This window comes from Thalassophryne amazonica, chromosome 3, assembly GCF_902500255.1.
Source record: "Thalassophryne amazonica chromosome 3, fThaAma1.1, whole genome shotgun sequence".
Lineage (NCBI taxonomy): Eukaryota > Metazoa > Chordata > Actinopteri > Batrachoidiformes > Batrachoididae > Thalassophryne > Thalassophryne amazonica.
The window spans coordinates 129,048,860-129,066,374 of record NC_047105.1 but is presented as its reverse complement, the minus strand read 5'-3'; the positions used below and the strand labels follow the sequence as shown (position 1 = coordinate 129,066,374).

At 39.3% G+C, this 17,515-nt stretch overlaps 1 long non-coding RNA gene across 1 annotated transcript in view; it reads left to right on the top strand.

Moving 5' to 3' along the window:
- Positions 1-8,424, top strand: part of LOC117507580 — a 71,840-nt gene extending 63,416 nt beyond the window's left edge. Inside the window, exon 2 of the long non-coding RNA XR_004559766.1 lies at positions 8,291-8,424. This is a non-coding gene — a long non-coding RNA (uncharacterized LOC117507580). The remainder of the gene's footprint in view (positions 1-8,290) is intronic.
- Positions 8,425-17,515: the final 9,091 nt, after the last annotated feature.

Here is a 17,515-nt window from a genome sequence, read left to right as displayed (position 1 = left end):
AATTCATTCAACAAGGCTGCAAGTTTGACCATTGAGGCAACTAAACATATAATATATATGTAAATTAAAACTAAAAACATAGTTTTACATTAAAGTTAAGTTATATATTTGTTGCCACAATATTTCACAAATGTCTCATTGAAAATGAAATTGTCACATTAATTTGCCACAGAATGTGGATTGTCTCATTATTTTATTTTCTCTTCCTGGTCACTGACTGTGTTAGTTCAGAGAACTTAATTTTAACAATAATTAATTATATAACAATAATTTAATTTTTTATGGACATTAATATTTTCTCTCTCTCGCTCTAATCAGCTGGTTCAGCAGGTTACAGCAGGTGCATATGGAAAACGTGCATGTCAGGTGATCTCTGAGATCAGGGTTGGTGTGTCCTGCTTCAGGACGTCTGTCCCAGCACAGGGACATTTCGGTGTTGTCTCACACTTGAGATTGGTCAGCCTGGGCAGCAGAGCAGCAGCAGATGATTAAAGGAAAAGAAAACCCACTGATAATTTCTGAGTTGGTTGGTAGATTATGATATTGAGAGCCCATATGACAAGTTGTAGGCATGTGTGATCATTTATGTTAAAGTAAAGAGCGTTTTTGTACCGCTGGTCTAAAGCCAGCAGCAGGCGGCCATGTTGGCTGCGATAACAGCGATGTGTGACGTCACATGGGCACAGAGGTTCACAACTCGCCAGTGTTACCCTTCAGTACAGAAGGGGCACAGCAGGCAAGCGGCAGTCAATATCCCGGATCGGTATTGGGTTCCGATACTGAGGTCATTTGCGGATCGGCATTGCCTGATCCAACCTGTGGGATTTTCTGATACTGGAGAGGAACTTGTGAAACCTCTGTCATGCTGTCTACTGCTGAGCGGCAAGATGGGGGGGGGGTGTCTGCATTCAAGGCGAGCTGTTTCTTCTGCACACCGCACGAGAGACGAGTTTTAATCCACCGGTAATGGCAAATTTCTGCCCGGCTCTTAGCTCGATCGAAGATGTGCCTGTGAACCCGCAGCTCGCTTGGAGCGCTGATGAAGAGAACAGCCAATCAGAGATTCACCACCAAAATCCTTTAGTGCATATCCTGTTACTCCCATGAGCACTGATGAATTTAGTTTATTTTACAGTTGAAAGGCTTTGTGTTTGCTCAGCAGGAAAACAGCGAGGGAGAGAGCGAGAGAGAGGGTGAAAGAGAGACAGTGAGAGAGAGAGAGAGGGAGAGAGGACTCTTACTTTTACTTTTACACTGTCTTGTTTGCCATCTGTGTCCATACTACGTCACAACAGAGCCACAAGTGATGTGGTGTTTTTTTTTTTCCTGATTGGTTAAAATTGTGTCAATGGCGGCATTTATGAAATTGTCGAATTTTGCTTAAATGTCAACTTTCGAGGCGGATATTTGTTATAACAGAGCTCCTTGTTTTCAGAGCTCCTTGTTTTCATTGATATGTATCAATCATTAGTTTATAGCACAGTCTATCTTCCCAGCTGTATTTTATAAGTGGGTTTACTTTTCCTTTAAATCAGCCTGTTTTTAGTTTTTCCTCCACTTTGTCATTGACTCTTTCTTTTGTGTGTTTTAAAGTGTTTCTGCAAACATGTCTGAAGTCCAGCAGCTGAGGGACATGTTGAAACTACAGCTAACACCTGCAGATGAAGGAACAATCACAGACCAGGAAGAAAGAATGAGTCATTTAAAAGAAGAGAACAAAAGAGGTAAAGGGCTGGATGCTGTTTTTCATTTTCCAGATCTCTTCTACAGAAGAGATGTAGAAGAGCTGTTCACTCAGCTTTGTTTGTGTTACTGATTTTACTGATTTTTGGCTCTGTGGCTTCACTGCTAATGATTGCTTTCATGCTTTTGATCAGCTCGCGCATACTCCTCTTGATGGGATTTCTTCCAGCACATCTTATTGGTCATATTTCTAACACGATGTCATAGCCTCACCTCTACAACCTCAGCCGCTCATCATTAATGACAAGTCGTTGTTAATAGTGTTTTAACTTTCTTTTGTCTTGGATGATCATTAAAGTTCTAGCCTTCTGATGTGACATTGATTAGGTCCTTACACCAGTTCTGCACAAAAAACATGTCTCCTCCATTTTTGTGGAAGTGTTACAGCATCACACACTCCAACATTTTCAGGCAGTTTGAGTGTTTGGTCTCAGATATTTCTTGAAGCAGTGCTATGTCTTGTTTCCATGTGGACAAGACTGACATCTCATTTTTGTTCAAAGTGCTGGACCACATGTAGACACTTGATAATATTGCACTGACTGACAAAATCCAAAACAATTTTAAATGGTTAGGGCTGGAGGAAAAGTATGAACTCGGAGATTATTTCTCAGAATACGCGTGGAAGCTGGAATTGTCTGGTATCACAGAATGCATCTGGTGTCATGACTGATTGAAGTACACTTGACGTGGAAAACGATGCCTCCCTGACCACGCCAAAATGGTGAAACACAAAGTTGCTTGAAAGTCTGTGAAATTTACGACACAAAGAAGACGATCAATGGTCAGTCCTTTGAAAAAATTGTGCTTTGTCTCCAGTCTGGCTGTAAATCATGTAAATGGCGGTGGTGATTTGATCTGCCGCAATTTGTGCTCCCCCAAGGCGCTCAGACACACGAACACTGTATATTTTTATCCCCCCGGTATGAAATATGGGGGGGGATATAGTTATCAGCATGTGTGTCCCTCTATCCGTCCTTGCTTGTTAGAGTGATATCGCAAGAACCATTCATATTTAGCATAAGGGTGTACTTAATGATCCCGTGACACCAGTCAATTACAGTACCTTGGTCAAGGTCACAGTGAGCGAGCTATTTAAGATATTATCATTGCCACCCTTGTTAGCACGATATCTTAAGAACCAGAACATTTTGTATTACTGATGTGTTGGGACTGGGCGGGGGGTGATATGTCACCTGATGACTGTTGTTTAATGAGTTATAATCTCACTATAGATGTGTTGATGCCATATTTCATGAATTTTGACATTATGTTGGAGTCCAGTTAAAGGACATGTCACATTATTTAATGTCCCAATTAGCAAGACAACATTAAAGTACTTACGAGGGTAGGCTGAAAAGTTCTAAGGCTCACTATAATGCAGTTAATGCATTACTCCTTCATGGGGAGCCTTAGAACTTTTCATCCTACCCTCGTATTATTGTACGTCTCTCCACGCACATGCACTCATAATTATTGATCGCTGAAGCATTTTATTGGTAATTATTTCCCTCACTCTAAGCATCAGCAGGTGCATTTCCGGAAAACATGTTCGTCAGCAATTTTCAGCATTTCAAAGTGTGTGATGTACATTTTATCCCAGTGACTGACCAACAGAGTGAAACAAACCTGCTCTGTCCAATAACGACGCTTCTGAGCTTTCATTAGAAACTGATGGCTCGGATTTACAGAGGATATACAGACCGGAGATGACACACTTTACCTCACACTTCTGAACTGTTTCTGTCAGATTTTTGAGCCTAAAGGGTGGTGACGCTGCTGTTTGTGTGACAGGATGCTGGTTTACGGCCGCTGTGTACATGGATGTGGGGCATCTCTGTGACCATGAAGTTGTGTTTCACAGGCTGCCTGGACACGCAGAAGGATTTCTTACATTGGGCCGTTCAAAGCAAAGATGGGGCGAGGATCACCACTTTGTGAACAGCTGCGCCCTAGTTCAAAAATAATGAAGCCTAACTGCTGATTTGCATTGCATTTCTCATGAACAAGCCATAATTTTATTTAGCACCATCCAGAGTTGCCTATAATATCTTGCAGGAAAAATCTCTGATCCAGGGGCAGTTGGGAAAAGCATGGATGTATTGATAGAACAAAATTATAATTCAGTGTTTCTCAACACGGTGGAGGAGAAAGAAATATTAGATATTGTTAAAAAAATGTAAAAACAAAAAAATCAACTGATTATAGTGACATTGATATGACAATAGTAAAAGAGGTAATTTAAGGGATCTCAAAACCTTTAACATCTGTAATTTATTATTTCAAACTGGTTCATTCCCAGACAAGATGAAAATAGCTAGTCATTTGTCATTCCACTGTACAAAACTGCGAACACGCATCATTTCAACAACTACAGACCCGTGTCTTTACTTCCACAATTTTCCAAAATACTAGAAAAAGTCTTGAATAATAGAGTAGATATATTCATTGAAAAGCACAAATTACTCTCCAATAACCAATATGGTTTTAGATCAAACAGTACAACATCATTGGCAATAATACAAGCAACTGAAGAAATCACAAATGCCATTGAACAAAAGAAATATGCAGTTGGAATATTTATTGACATGAAGAAAGCCTTTGACACAATCAACCATGAAATATTAATTAAAAAACTGGAAAGATATGGCATCAGAGGTATTGTATCAGATTGGAATAGAAGCTATTTACAACAGAGACAGCAGTTTGTTAAGATGGGTGATGTCAGTTCTGAATGTTTGGACATTGTTTGTGGGGTACCACAGGGGTCAGTGTTGGGGCCCAAACTATTCATATTGTATATTAATGATATTTGTAAGGTGTCACAGATACTTGAACTGGTGTTGTTTGCTGATGACACGAATATTTTCTGTTCTGGGGAGAATTTAAAAGTAATGGTATAGGAAATCACTGAAGAAATGAACAAATTGAAAATATGGTTTGACCGAAACAAATTGTCATTGAACTTAAATAAAACAAAACTAATGTTCTTTGGGAATGCAGAACCATTGAATAAGTACGAATACAGATAGATGGGGTGCAGATTGAAAGGGTTAATGAAAATAAATTCCTTGGGCTAATAATAGATGAGAAAAACAGTTGGAAACCACACATCAGATATATACAAACCAAATTATCAAGAAGCATTTCAGTGTTAAATAAAGCAAAGCATGTTCTGGATCATAAATCACTCCGCATCTTATACTGTTCCATTGTCTTACTGTATTTCAATTACTGTGTAGAAATTTGGGGTAATAACTATGAGTTCAATGAAATCACTAATTATTCTTCAAAAAAAGTGCAATGCGGGTCATTCATAATATCGGCTATCAAGACCATATTCACTCACTCTTTTTAAAATCAAAACTATTAAAATTAACAGACATAGTAAAATTCCAAACAGCACAGATCTTGTACAAGGCAAAAAATGACCTTTTACCAAAAAACATACAGGAATTATTCAAGGATCGAGACTGGAGGATATCAATTACGAGGGAAATACAATTTCAAAATGAACAAAATTCGGACAAACAAACAATTTTGCATTTCATTCTGTGGTGTAAGACTGTGGAACGGTATAAATGAGGAGTTAAAGCGGTGTCCAAACATTCAACAGTTTACAACAAAATGTAAAGAATGTGTTTTCACAGGATACAGGGATGAAGTGGGGGTGTGAGAGTCACTAGGTGTTCAGGGGAAACTGTTAGATTATTTATTTCTATATTTGTTTTTTGGATTTATTTATGTTCATTGTTAGTTGGGTCTATCGTTTCTGTTGTTTTGTTTTGTCGGGTTTCTTATGTATTTGTCTTTTTTCTAAAATTGTATCATTATTATTATTGTTACTATTAGTATTATTGTCGCTATTAGTATTATTATTATCATGATTGTCAACAGTAGTATTTTTAAGGAAACAGGGATTGATATATAAATCGTTATACAGAGAGAAGGGGTGGGATTAGACAAGTTTAGACTATTCACTCCTTTTTGAACTAACTTTAATTTTACGTTGTTTTATTTATTTATTTTTTGTTATGTTCAAAATAAATATTATTCAATTCAGTTCAACTTCAGCAGGCTGCGTTTATGACTAATGGCCATGCAGGTGCACTAAATCTTATGTTTTTACTGTGACTAAATTAAAATGAACAGTTATCATTTAAAAGCGAATCATCAAAACACGACATCACATTTATGTTTTAAGTTTGGAATTAATCTGTGGCTCAGTTCTCAATGTTGGGAGATGCATTCCATTCAAGTGTGCACTGGGACGTTTAAAATCTACGTCCCTGCTGTCGGAAACGCTCAAATACTGTTTGTTGCGAATGCCGTATACGAGGTCTGTTAGAAAAGTATCCAACCTTTTTATTTTTTTCAAAAACCATATGGATTTGAATCACGTGTGATTGCATCAGCCAAGCTTGAACCTTCGTGCGCATCATCAGTACTTTTTTGGCACATTCCACTGTTACAGGAGTTTTTTTTCATGGAAAGAAAAGCGGACGGATGCGCCACCATGCCACTCATGGCACGGCACAAAACCACCTCCATGTTGGTCTCACAGGACGGCTTTGAGATGGCTTTCAGACAGCTTTCGGTGGGTTTTCAGTCGTGTGACTAATCGAGAAATTGTGGATGAGCCTGGACATGCCAGAACATGTCCTGTGAGGCTTCATCACGGCGTTGCTTTGCGCCAAGTGGCCGCGATGCGCAATTCCTCCGCTCCTCTTTCCATGACAAAAACTCCTGTAACAGTGGAATGTGCCGTTCATTTCCAACCTGGATGCTGTGTTTTATCCGGGACGTCCTCTGACTAGCACAGGAATTACGGAAGACGTGGACACCAGCACTTTTTCGGCACATTGAGACAGATGTGCGGAGGAATTCCGCGCGTCGCGGTGGAGCCGCATGGCGCAAAGCAACGTCGTGATGAAGCCTCACAGGACATGTTCTGGCATGTCCAGGCTCATCCACAATTTCTCGATTAGTCACACGACTGAAAACCCACCGAAAGCTGTCTGAAAGCCATCTCAAAGCCGTCCTGTGAGACCAACACGGAGGTGGTTTTGTGCCACATCTGTCCGCTTTTCTTTCCATGAAAAAAAACTCCTGTAACAGTGGAATGTGCCGAAAAAATACTGATGTCCACGTCTCCTGCCATTTTTGTGTAAGTCAGACGACGTCCCAGATCAACAAAGCCTTCACATTGGAAATGATCTGGTTGTTTCAGCCTGTCGATTGGCGCTCGGAGCGCGGCGCGCTCTCAGCAGCTGTGGGCGGTCTTTAAACCGGCTGGAGCACTCCTTAATCTATGTAATCCCCATAAAATCGTCCCTCAAAGCCATTTGAATTTTCCGAATGGTTACCACCTGGAGGTCTCTCACAGTTTCTGGAAAAAATTGATGCAGCAAAGCTCCAAATCGTTCAGACATTTATTCGCGATAAAAATCCGAGGAGAGGGGTGGACCACTGCTCACACAAAGCCTGCTCACAGACGAATGACGCAACCGACAGGCATGAAAAAAAAACTCACGCACGCGCACAAAGGTTCAAGCTTGGCTGATGCAATCACACGTGATTCAAATCCATATGGTTTTTGAAAAAAATAAAAAGGTCGGATACTTTTCTAACAGACCTCGTACTTTGAAACTAGTCACGGAAGTGCACAAAGTAATCCCAGTGGATGATTGGATAATCACTGACAGCCTCAATCTAAATTGTTATGATTTCAGTGCGACATGACCTTCAAAGTATGTGTGAAATGTAAAACAATAACTCCTGATGTACATTTCCACTTTATCAGTTCCATCAGTGCAATAACTTGCTGTCATCAGGTCAAACTCACCACTGTGCTACTTTGAGTGTTGTTCTAAACTTTATTGTTAATTTAATTGTTTCTTTACAGACATGCAGCCGTTCTTGGTGATTAAAGAAGAAACTCCCCTTGAACACCAGGAATGGAATTTGAGTGGTGACCAGGAGGACATTAAAGAAGAAAAGTTGCGGATAAGTCAGCAGGGAGAGCAGCTTCAGCAGCTGGAGGAGGTAGATCTCACCAAGTTTGGTTTCACTGCCGTGCCTGCGAAGAGTGAAAATGATGATGAAAAACCAGAGTCATCACAGCTTCATCAAAGCCAAAGTGATGAGAGCACAGAGTCTGAGCCTGTAGGCAGCAACTCATCTGATGGAGAGGACGATGGAGGACCACAACCAGCCAGTAACTCAGGTCCAAACAGGCATTTACAACCAGATATCAGTGGCAGGAGTTCAGACAGCTCTGGAACTGAGACTGATGACAGTTGTGATTGGAAACAGATCAGAGAACTTCAGTCACCTTTTAACTGTCAAAAACATACCAATATTGTTCGTTCAGGCAACATTGATGAGAAACAATTGAAAGGCTTTAAATATGGAAAAACATATGGTCACATGAACAACTCAAAGCAACAAAGGGGGAGGCAAGCAAGCAGAAAAGCATTTAGCTGTCCTGATTGGGGCAAAAGACAGAAACAGAAGAACATTCTGAACACAAACATAATTTATACAGGACAAAAACCATTTGGCTGTTCTGAATGTGGTAAAACATTTAGACAAAAGGGCAACCGGAACACACACATGATAATTCATACAGAACTAAAACCATTTGACTGTTCTGAATGTGGTAAAAGATTCAGACAAAAGGCGAGCCTGAACACACACACATTAACTCATACAGGACAAAAACCGTTCGACTGTTCTGAATGTGGTCAGAAATTTGGACGAAAGTGGAACCTGAATACCCACATGATAATTCATACGGGACAAAAAACATTTGGCTGTTCTGAATGCGGTCAAAGATTTGGACAAAAGGGCAACCTGAACAAACACATGGTAATTCATACGGGACAAAAACCATTTCACTGTTCTGAATGTGGTCAAAGATTTAAACAAAAGGACAGCCTGAACAGACACATGATAATTCATACAGGACAAAAACCATTTCGCTGTTCTGAATGTGGTCAAAGTTTTGGGCTAAAGGGCAACTTGAACACACACATGAGAATTCATACAGGACAAAAACCATTTGGCTGTTCTGAATGCGGTCAAAGCTTTGGGCGAAAGGGCAACTTGAACACACACATGAGAATTCATACAGGACAAAAACCCTTTGGCTGTTCTGAATGTGGTCAAAGCTTTAGACGAAAGGGCAACTTGAACACACACATGATAATTCATACACGACAAAAACCATTTGGCTGTTCTGAATGTGGCCAAAGATTTGGACGAAAGAGCAGCCTCAACACACACATGATATTTCATACAGGGCAAAAACCATTTGGCTGTTCTGAATGTGGTAAAAGATTTGGACTAAAGAGCAGTCTGAACAGACATATGATAATTCATACAGGACAAAATCTCAGATCCCAGGAGGAAAATATATTGAAGGAGGTGGGAAAAAAACCTGATCTTGTCATTTAAGTTAACCCTGTTAAGAGAAAACAGTCAAAATTGTTGATGTAACAGTCCCCAATGACTGGGTTTAATAGGACTGAAAGGGCAAAAAAATAAATAAAATCATGAAATACTAAGACCTTAAAAACAACGTATGAACAACATGGTCATTGAAAGAAATGCATATAATACCAGTTGAGGTGGGGACGACGGGACTTATGAAGATGAACCTGAAGAAATACCTCAAGGCAAGAGCCCTCGGATATAATGCTGGCAATATTTAGGGTGCATTCTACTAAAAGAAATTCAAGAAAAAATGAAGAAAAAAGAAGACAAAAACCATTTGGCTGTTCTAAATGTAGTAAAAGATTTGGACAAAAGGACGACCTGAACAGACACATGATGTGTTGCCAGCAGTGAGAGACTCTGATCCATTAATTTGTGTCCTCTGGACTGGAGTATTGCAGTGTCCACCATGTAGTTTATTTATGTCCAGAGATCAAGGATCCAGTGACCAATTTCATATTTATTTACTTTAAGACTCAATAAAATGTTGTTGACATAGAAAACCTGGAAAGCCTACTTGTAGTACACAAAAAATTCAGAGGAGGATAGATAAGCGGAATCGTTAGTAGTATCGATAAAATCTTATCAATACCCATCCCTAGTCAAGTTTAATCCATATCTAACTGCGGACTGGTGTACTTAAATGCCTAGAAGTTTCAGACATGTCAGATGTTTGCAGATATGAGCTCATAGATATGATCTGCTATACTTTCCAGAGAGGAATTGTTGTGTAAATTATACTGGCTAAGATTAGTGTAGTCTACCCATATATACTATCTAATAAAAACAGTTGATAGCAAGTATGTACTCAGAGTATACAACTGCTGTTGTGTTTCTGCATTCTTAAATAGTGATGGACTCTAAGCATTTTCAGAGAGGCATGTTTTTGACAGACGGAGAGTTACACCCCAATATTAAAGATATTTGAGCAAATTAGGTACACATCCTTTTGTGGCATCACGAACAATGATTACCTCTTTCAAACAAAAAATATTATTCACATAACACTTATGCTACTTTAATATTTGCCAGACAAGACATTTTGTTTTTGAATGCCTGTTTCAAGTCATTTCCCACTGGGCAATGATCCTGGGAGCTAGATTGCTGTACAGTAGCGTTTGGTATGGAAATTAATCCATTTAGTAGGTTATTTACTAAATAAATAAAAGTTCTGGCAGCCCATTAAAATTAGACATGGACATGACACAGATATTTTGGTAAAAACTGGTGGAATTAGAGTTCCACTGGTAAATAAATGGGGATATCAAACCAAATGTCCATTGCTGCTGATAGACCAGTAGTAGATACCCATGTACAGTAGTGTTCAGAATAATAGTAGTGCTATGTGACTAAAAAGATATTATAATATTACTATTAGTAAAAAAAAAAGTAGAAAAGCCTCATTTGTGTCAAAAGTGAAAACAGCCAGAGTGCACCATGTGTCTGGTCTCTGTTCGGCCTGAAATAAACTGGCGTCTTGTCCAGGGTGGACCCGCCTCTGTCCCAATGACCACTGGGATAGACTGTGGCTCCACGCAACCCTTAATTAGAATAAGTGGGCCAAGAACATCAGTGTCACAGGTTGTATATTACACATCTGGTTCTGTTCTGCTCCAGTGTGTGCCGAATAAGGGGCATTTAGTTTTCAGGTTTTAACAGACACAGAATTTTATTAAGATTCATGAACTAATATTTGCATTTAGCAATTTTTCCATCATTTTCATGAAGGTGAGAAGTTTTGCTTTTTGAACATTAATACTGAATGTTTTTAAAACAAATGTGATTTTTTTAATCCCATTTTTAAAAAAAATTCTTTAATGTTGTATTAAACTTTTGTTTTGTGCTGATTTTTATTTTAATAATGAAGATGATACCATGTAATTAAAGAAGGTTTCCTGAAATCTTTTATTTTTACCCATTTTAAAGGTTCTGTTTTCATGTGTTGACAGCCTCCCTCCCCTCAATTGTGTCAAATTAACCGATTTTGGTGTGTCCACAAGTTGAAGGTTCTGATTGGTTAAACTCGACTTTGATTTTACATTTCCTGAAGAAACAAACATACTGACAAATTATTTCATCTTACTAGTAACAACTGCTACTGTTGAGAAGAAGCTGTTGTTAATCTGAGGGATTTTTGATATAAATGCAGTTATGGGCCAGAACATTTATGGACCAAATGGTAAACAGGATGAAGGACGAAGCCAGCACATGTTGAACATGCTTTTCTCTTTGAAAGCCTGAGGAAAATGGGACATTCAAGATGTTGTTCAGAAGAAAAGTGTAGTTTGATTAAAACGTTGGAGAGGGGAAAACTTATATGCAGGTACAAAAAGTTTTAGGCTGTTCATCTACAATGATCTCATACAATGAAAAAAAAAAAACATGTGTGGAAGAAAATGGAAAACCATCAAAATGGATAGAAGAATAACCAGAATGGCAAAGGCTCACCCATTGATCAGCTCCAGGATGATCAAAGACAGTCTGGAATTACCTGTAAGTGCTGTGACAGTTAGAAGACGCCTGTGTGAAGCTAATTTGCAAGAATCCCCCGCAAAGTCCCTCTGTTAAATAAAAGACATGCAGAAGAGGTTACAATTTGCCAAAGAACACATCAACTGGCCTAAAGACAAATGGAGGAATATTTTGTGGACTGATGAGAGTAAAATTGTTCTTTTTGGGGCCAAGGGCCGCAGACAGTTTGTGAGACGACCCCCAAACTCTGAATTCAATCAATCAATCAATTTTTTTATATAGTGCCAAATCACAACAAACAGTTGCCCCAAGGCGCTTTATATTGTAAGGCAAGGCCATACAATAATTATGTAAAACCCCAACGGTCAAAACGACCCCCTGTGAGCAAGCACTTGGCTACAGTGGGAAGGAAAAACTCCCTTTTAACAGGAAGAAACCTCCAGCAGAACCAGGCTCAGGGAGGGGCAGTCTTCTGCTGGGACTGGTTGGGGCTGAGGGAGAGAACCAGGAAAAAGACATGCTGTGGAGGGGAGCAGAGATCGATCACTAATGATTAAATGCAGAGTGGTGCATACAGAACAAAAAGAGAAAGAAACAGTGCATCATGGGAACCCCCCAGCAGTCTATGTCTATAGCAGCATAACTAAGGGATGGTTCAGGGTCACCTGATCCAGCCCTAACTATAAGCTTTAGCAAAAAGGAAAGTTTTAAGCCTAATCTTAAAAGTAGAGAGGGTGTCTGTCTCCCTGATCTGAATTGGGAGCTGGTTCCACAGGAGAGGAGCCTGAAAGCTGAAGGCTCTGCCTCCCATTCTACTCTTACAAACCCTAGGAACTACAAGTAAGCCTGCAGTCTGAGAGCGAAGCGCTCTATTGGGGTGATATGGTACTACGAGGTCCCTAAGATAAGATGGGACCTGATTATTCAAAACCTTATAAGTAAGAAGAAGAATTTTAAATTCTATTCTAGAATTAACAGGAAGCCAATGAAGAGAGGCCAATATGGGTGAGATATGCTCTCTCCTTCTAGTCCCCGTCAGTACTCTAGCTGCAGCATTTTGAATTAACTGAAGGCTTTTTAGGGAACTTTTAGGACAACCTGATAATAATGAATTACAATAGTCCAGCCTAGAGGAAATAAATGCATGAATTAGTTTTTCAGCATCACTCTGAGACAAGACCTTTCTGATTTTAGAGATATTGCATAAATGCAAAAAAGCAGTCCTACATATTTGTTTAATATGCGCTTTGAATGACATATCCTGATCAAAAATGACTCCAAGATTTCTCACAGTATTACTAGAGGTCAGGGTAATGCCATCCAGAGTAAGGATCTGGTTAGACACCATGTTTCTAAGATTTGTGGGGCCAAGTACAATAACTTCAGTTTTATCTGAGTTTAAAAGCAGGAAATTAGAGGTCATCCATGTCTTTATGTCTGTTCAAGCCACAGTTCACAGTGAAGACAGTGAAGCATGGTGGTGCAAGCATCATGATATGGGCATGGTTCTCCTACTATGTGTTGGGCCTATATATTGCATACCTGGTATCATGGATCAGTTTGGATATGTCAAAATACTTGAAGAGGTCATGTTGCCTTATGCTGAAGAGGACATGCCCTTGAAATGGGTGTTTCAACAAGACAATGACCCCAAGCACACTAGTAATGAGCAAAATCTAGGTTCCAAACCAACAAAATTAATGCCTTACAGAGAGTAGACTTTGATGAATCTGTGTGCACAGCAGTCAGTGCGTGCGGGAGAGAAAAAAAGCTTGAGTATCGATCTTTTTACATGAGGATCGTTCAATATCAATACCAGCGTTGGTATCGATATTAGGATCGATCCGCCCACCTCTACAGAGCTGTGTGTTGACAAGCGGCAATGCGTGTTCGGTGTCGGTTGAGCTCGGCTATTGACGCAATGCGCCTCATTGGAAAAAAATGTTTTTTTGACCGATTCGTGACGCCTCTGACGCTTCCAAAGCGTCCGGTGTGAAAGGCCCTTTACTTTCTTCTAAAATGCAGTAGTTGGATGAACTTATTTAACATTATAAACAGACATGCCTAAGCAGACCACATATCGGCTACTTAGCTTAGCCCTAAGCCAATAATGCCAAATAACTTAAAATATAACAGAAAACCCTCTGCAAATAAGCAACTCACCCTCTACACGAAGGAATTCTACTTTAAAAACAGGTTGTCGTTGCTAACAATAACTCTGGTCCTAAAGCAACAGAAGCTAACAGCGCATTGGGGCTGCCCAAATCGATGCCTGAACTAAATAACATAACAAATATACAACTAAAGGGAATTAACAACACAAAGGATTTGCACTAATCTAAATAAAATGACCCAGGTGACTGGCAAAAAAGCAGAAATCCACTAGAAAGCTGAGAATTTTCATCCCCGCATCTCTGTAAATAAATTTGTAAATAAACGAAGTGCTACTTAAATGACAACAAACTTGTTATGCAATTTTTAAATACAATAATTAGTATTGCTATGTTTTTATGACTCAAACAGCATAATCTAGCAAAATATCAATGGTTCAAAAGAAGCATAATTTAGCCTCAGGGGACCATTACAATTCCACCATTTTTGCACCAATTGGAATAATTTCCAACTTTGCCATCGCAAACCTACTTAGTAAGAGCTATCTGGAGGTACTCTGATACCAGAAACTAACATTTTGTATGCCACATACAGTGAGGATACACTCACTGTCGATTTTGCAAGTTTTACCGCTTACAAAGAATGGAGAGATCTGTAATTTTGTTTTATCATCAGTACACTTCAACTGTGGGAGACAGAATCCAAAAAAATAAAATAAAATAAAAATCCACACAATCACATTGCATGATTTTTGAATAATTCATTTGCAGTGTTATTTATTAGCATTATTATTTTTTGTAAATGATATACAATAAGCCCCTTCTGTTGTTTTATTTTTTATTTTCATGTATGCGGCTATTTCAAGAGTTTGTACAGTATCTGTTTTCATATGTCCAGACATAGACATTAGACGCCTCATAACTTGCTGCAAAGTAATCCTGCGTTGCCGCCATATTGGATGGGTCTCTTCACAATAGGCTCGCAACAGCGTCAATGAAAAGTGAGCAAATATGCCGGTATTTTATGCTGCTTTCGGTTGCAGTAACCGGTGCAGTATAGAAACCAGATCGCGTGGGAGTAGCTTTCACAATTAAGAATGAACAATAATTTTGGTTAATTTACCATTTGTAATATTATGTCATCTTAACAAATGGTACTTATTACAACTGGTCCTCTATTAGCTTTGTTTCCATCCAACTACAACCCCTGGCAAAAATTATGGAATCACCGGCCTCGGAGGATATTCATTCAGTTGTTTAATTTTGTAGAAAAAAAAAAAAACATCACAGACATGACACAAAACTAAAGTCATTTCAAATGGCAACTTTCTGGCTTTAAGAAACACCATAAGAAATCAGGAAAAAAAAATTGTGGCAGTCAGTAACGGTTACTTTTTTAGACCAAGCAGAGGGAAAAAAATATGGAATCACTCAATTCTGAGGAAAAAATTCTGGAATCATGAAAAACAAAAGAACGTTCCAACACATCACTAGTATTTTGTTGCACCACCTCTGGCTTTTAAAACTGAAGCAGCAGGACCTTTGTGGCCGGGACGACGGTGGGGGATCGAACCCACGCGGCTTGCACCAAAAGACCGTCTACCAGGTCAGCCAAAGGGGAACTCCCCGTTAGCCAAGCTAGCAGGAAAGTCTTTTCAATTGGGACCCGGGACTTTCATCCCGCTACATAACAGCTTGCAGTCTCTGAGGCATGGACTTAATGAGTGACAAACAGTACTCTTCATCAATCTGGCTCCAACGTTCTCTATTGCTGTTGCCAGATCAGCTTTGCAGGTTGGAGCCTTGTCATAGACCATTTTCTTCAACTTCCACCAAAGATTTTCAATTGGATTAAGATCCGGACTATTTGCAGGCCATGACATTGACCCTATGTGTCTTTTTGCAAGGAATGTTTTCTCAGTTTTTGCTCTATGGCAAGATGCATTATCATCTTGAAAAATGATTTCATCATCCCCAAACATCCTTTCAATTGATGGGATAAGAAAAGTGTCCAAAATATCAACGTAAACTTGTGCATTTATTGATGATGTAATGACAGCCATCTCCCCAGTGCCTTTACCTGACATGCAGCCCCATATCATCAATGACTGGAAATTTACATGTTCTCTTCAGGCAGTCATCTTTATAAATCTCATTGGAACGGCACCAAACAAAAGTTCCAGCATCATCACCTTGCCCAATGCAGATTCGAGATTCATCACTGAATATGATTTTCATCCAGTCATCCACAGTCCACGATTGCTTTTCCTTAGCCCATTGTAACCTTGTTTTTTTCTGTTTAGGTGTTAATGATGGCTTTCATTTAGCTTTTATGTATGTAAATCCCATTTCCTTTAGGAGGTTTCTTACAGTTCGGTCACAGACGTTGACTCCAGTTTCCTCCCATTCGTTCCTCATTTGTTTGTTGTGCATTTTCGATTTTTGAGACATATTGCTTTAAGTTTTCTGTCTTGACGCTTTGATGTCTTCCTTGGTCTACCAGTATGTTTGCCTTTAACAACCTTCCCATGTTGTTTGTATTTGGTCCAGAGTTTAGACACAGCTGACTGTGAACAACCAACATCTTTTGCAACATTGCGTGATGATTTACCCTCTTTTAAGAGTTTGATAATCCTCTCCTTTGTTTCAATTGACATCTCTCGTGTTTAAGCCATGATTCATGTCAGTCCACCTGGTGTAACAGCTCTCCAAGGTGTGATCACTCCTTTTTAGATGCAGACTAACGAGCAGATCTGATTTGATGCAGGTGTTAGTTTTGGGGATGAAAATTTACAGGATGATTCCATAATTTATTCCTCAGAATTGAGTGAGTCCATATTTTTCCCTCTGCTTGGTCTAAAAAAGTAACCGTTACTGACTGCCACAATTTTTTTTTCCTGATTTCTTATAGTGTTTCTTAAAGCCAGAAAGTTACCATTTGAAATTACTTCAGTTTTGTGTCATGTCTGTGATCTGCTTTTTTTTCTACAAAACTGAACAACTGAATGAACATCCTCCGAGGCCGGTGATTCCATAATTTTTGCCAGGGGTTGTAGTATCACGACTCTTAAGAGAATTTTCGTTAATCCGGCAAAAGGAAGAGTGCATTTGTGCGTATTTGCATCCACTTGTTATGCGCTTTTGTTTCACAGTTCTTTGGAATTGACAACCATCATTTCATGCTTCAGTCATTTGTGGTGTCTGTATTTCACAAAGTAAAGCTGCACAACATCGCAAAATTAACTACACTAGAGTTACAGAGTGCCAGCACACAAGAAGTTGTGCAAAACAGTTCCTTTTCAAGGGTTTTAGCGCCCCAGCCTGTTGCCTAACAAGGTTTAAGACCCTAGATGACTTGGAACTTTTTTTTTCTGGCCTTAAAAAATCTTTGTAACAAAACCCGGTGAGCAAAGAAGAGGAAATTAAAGTGATGTCCCGTGTGTGTGTGTGTGAAATAAATTCAAATGAACAATCCAGACTTTTACTGAATTATAAAATTAATTTATACATTTATCTACAAGGTCTGTCAATAAAGTATAGGTCGTCGTGCAGCACTCCCAGGCGCCGTCATCAGCCTGTTTCAAGCTGAAAACCTCCACATTTCAGCCTCTGTTGACCCGGGACGTCGTGAGAGAACAGAGAAGTTTCAGAAGAATATTCCACTGTTAAAGGAGATTTTTTTTTAATGAAAG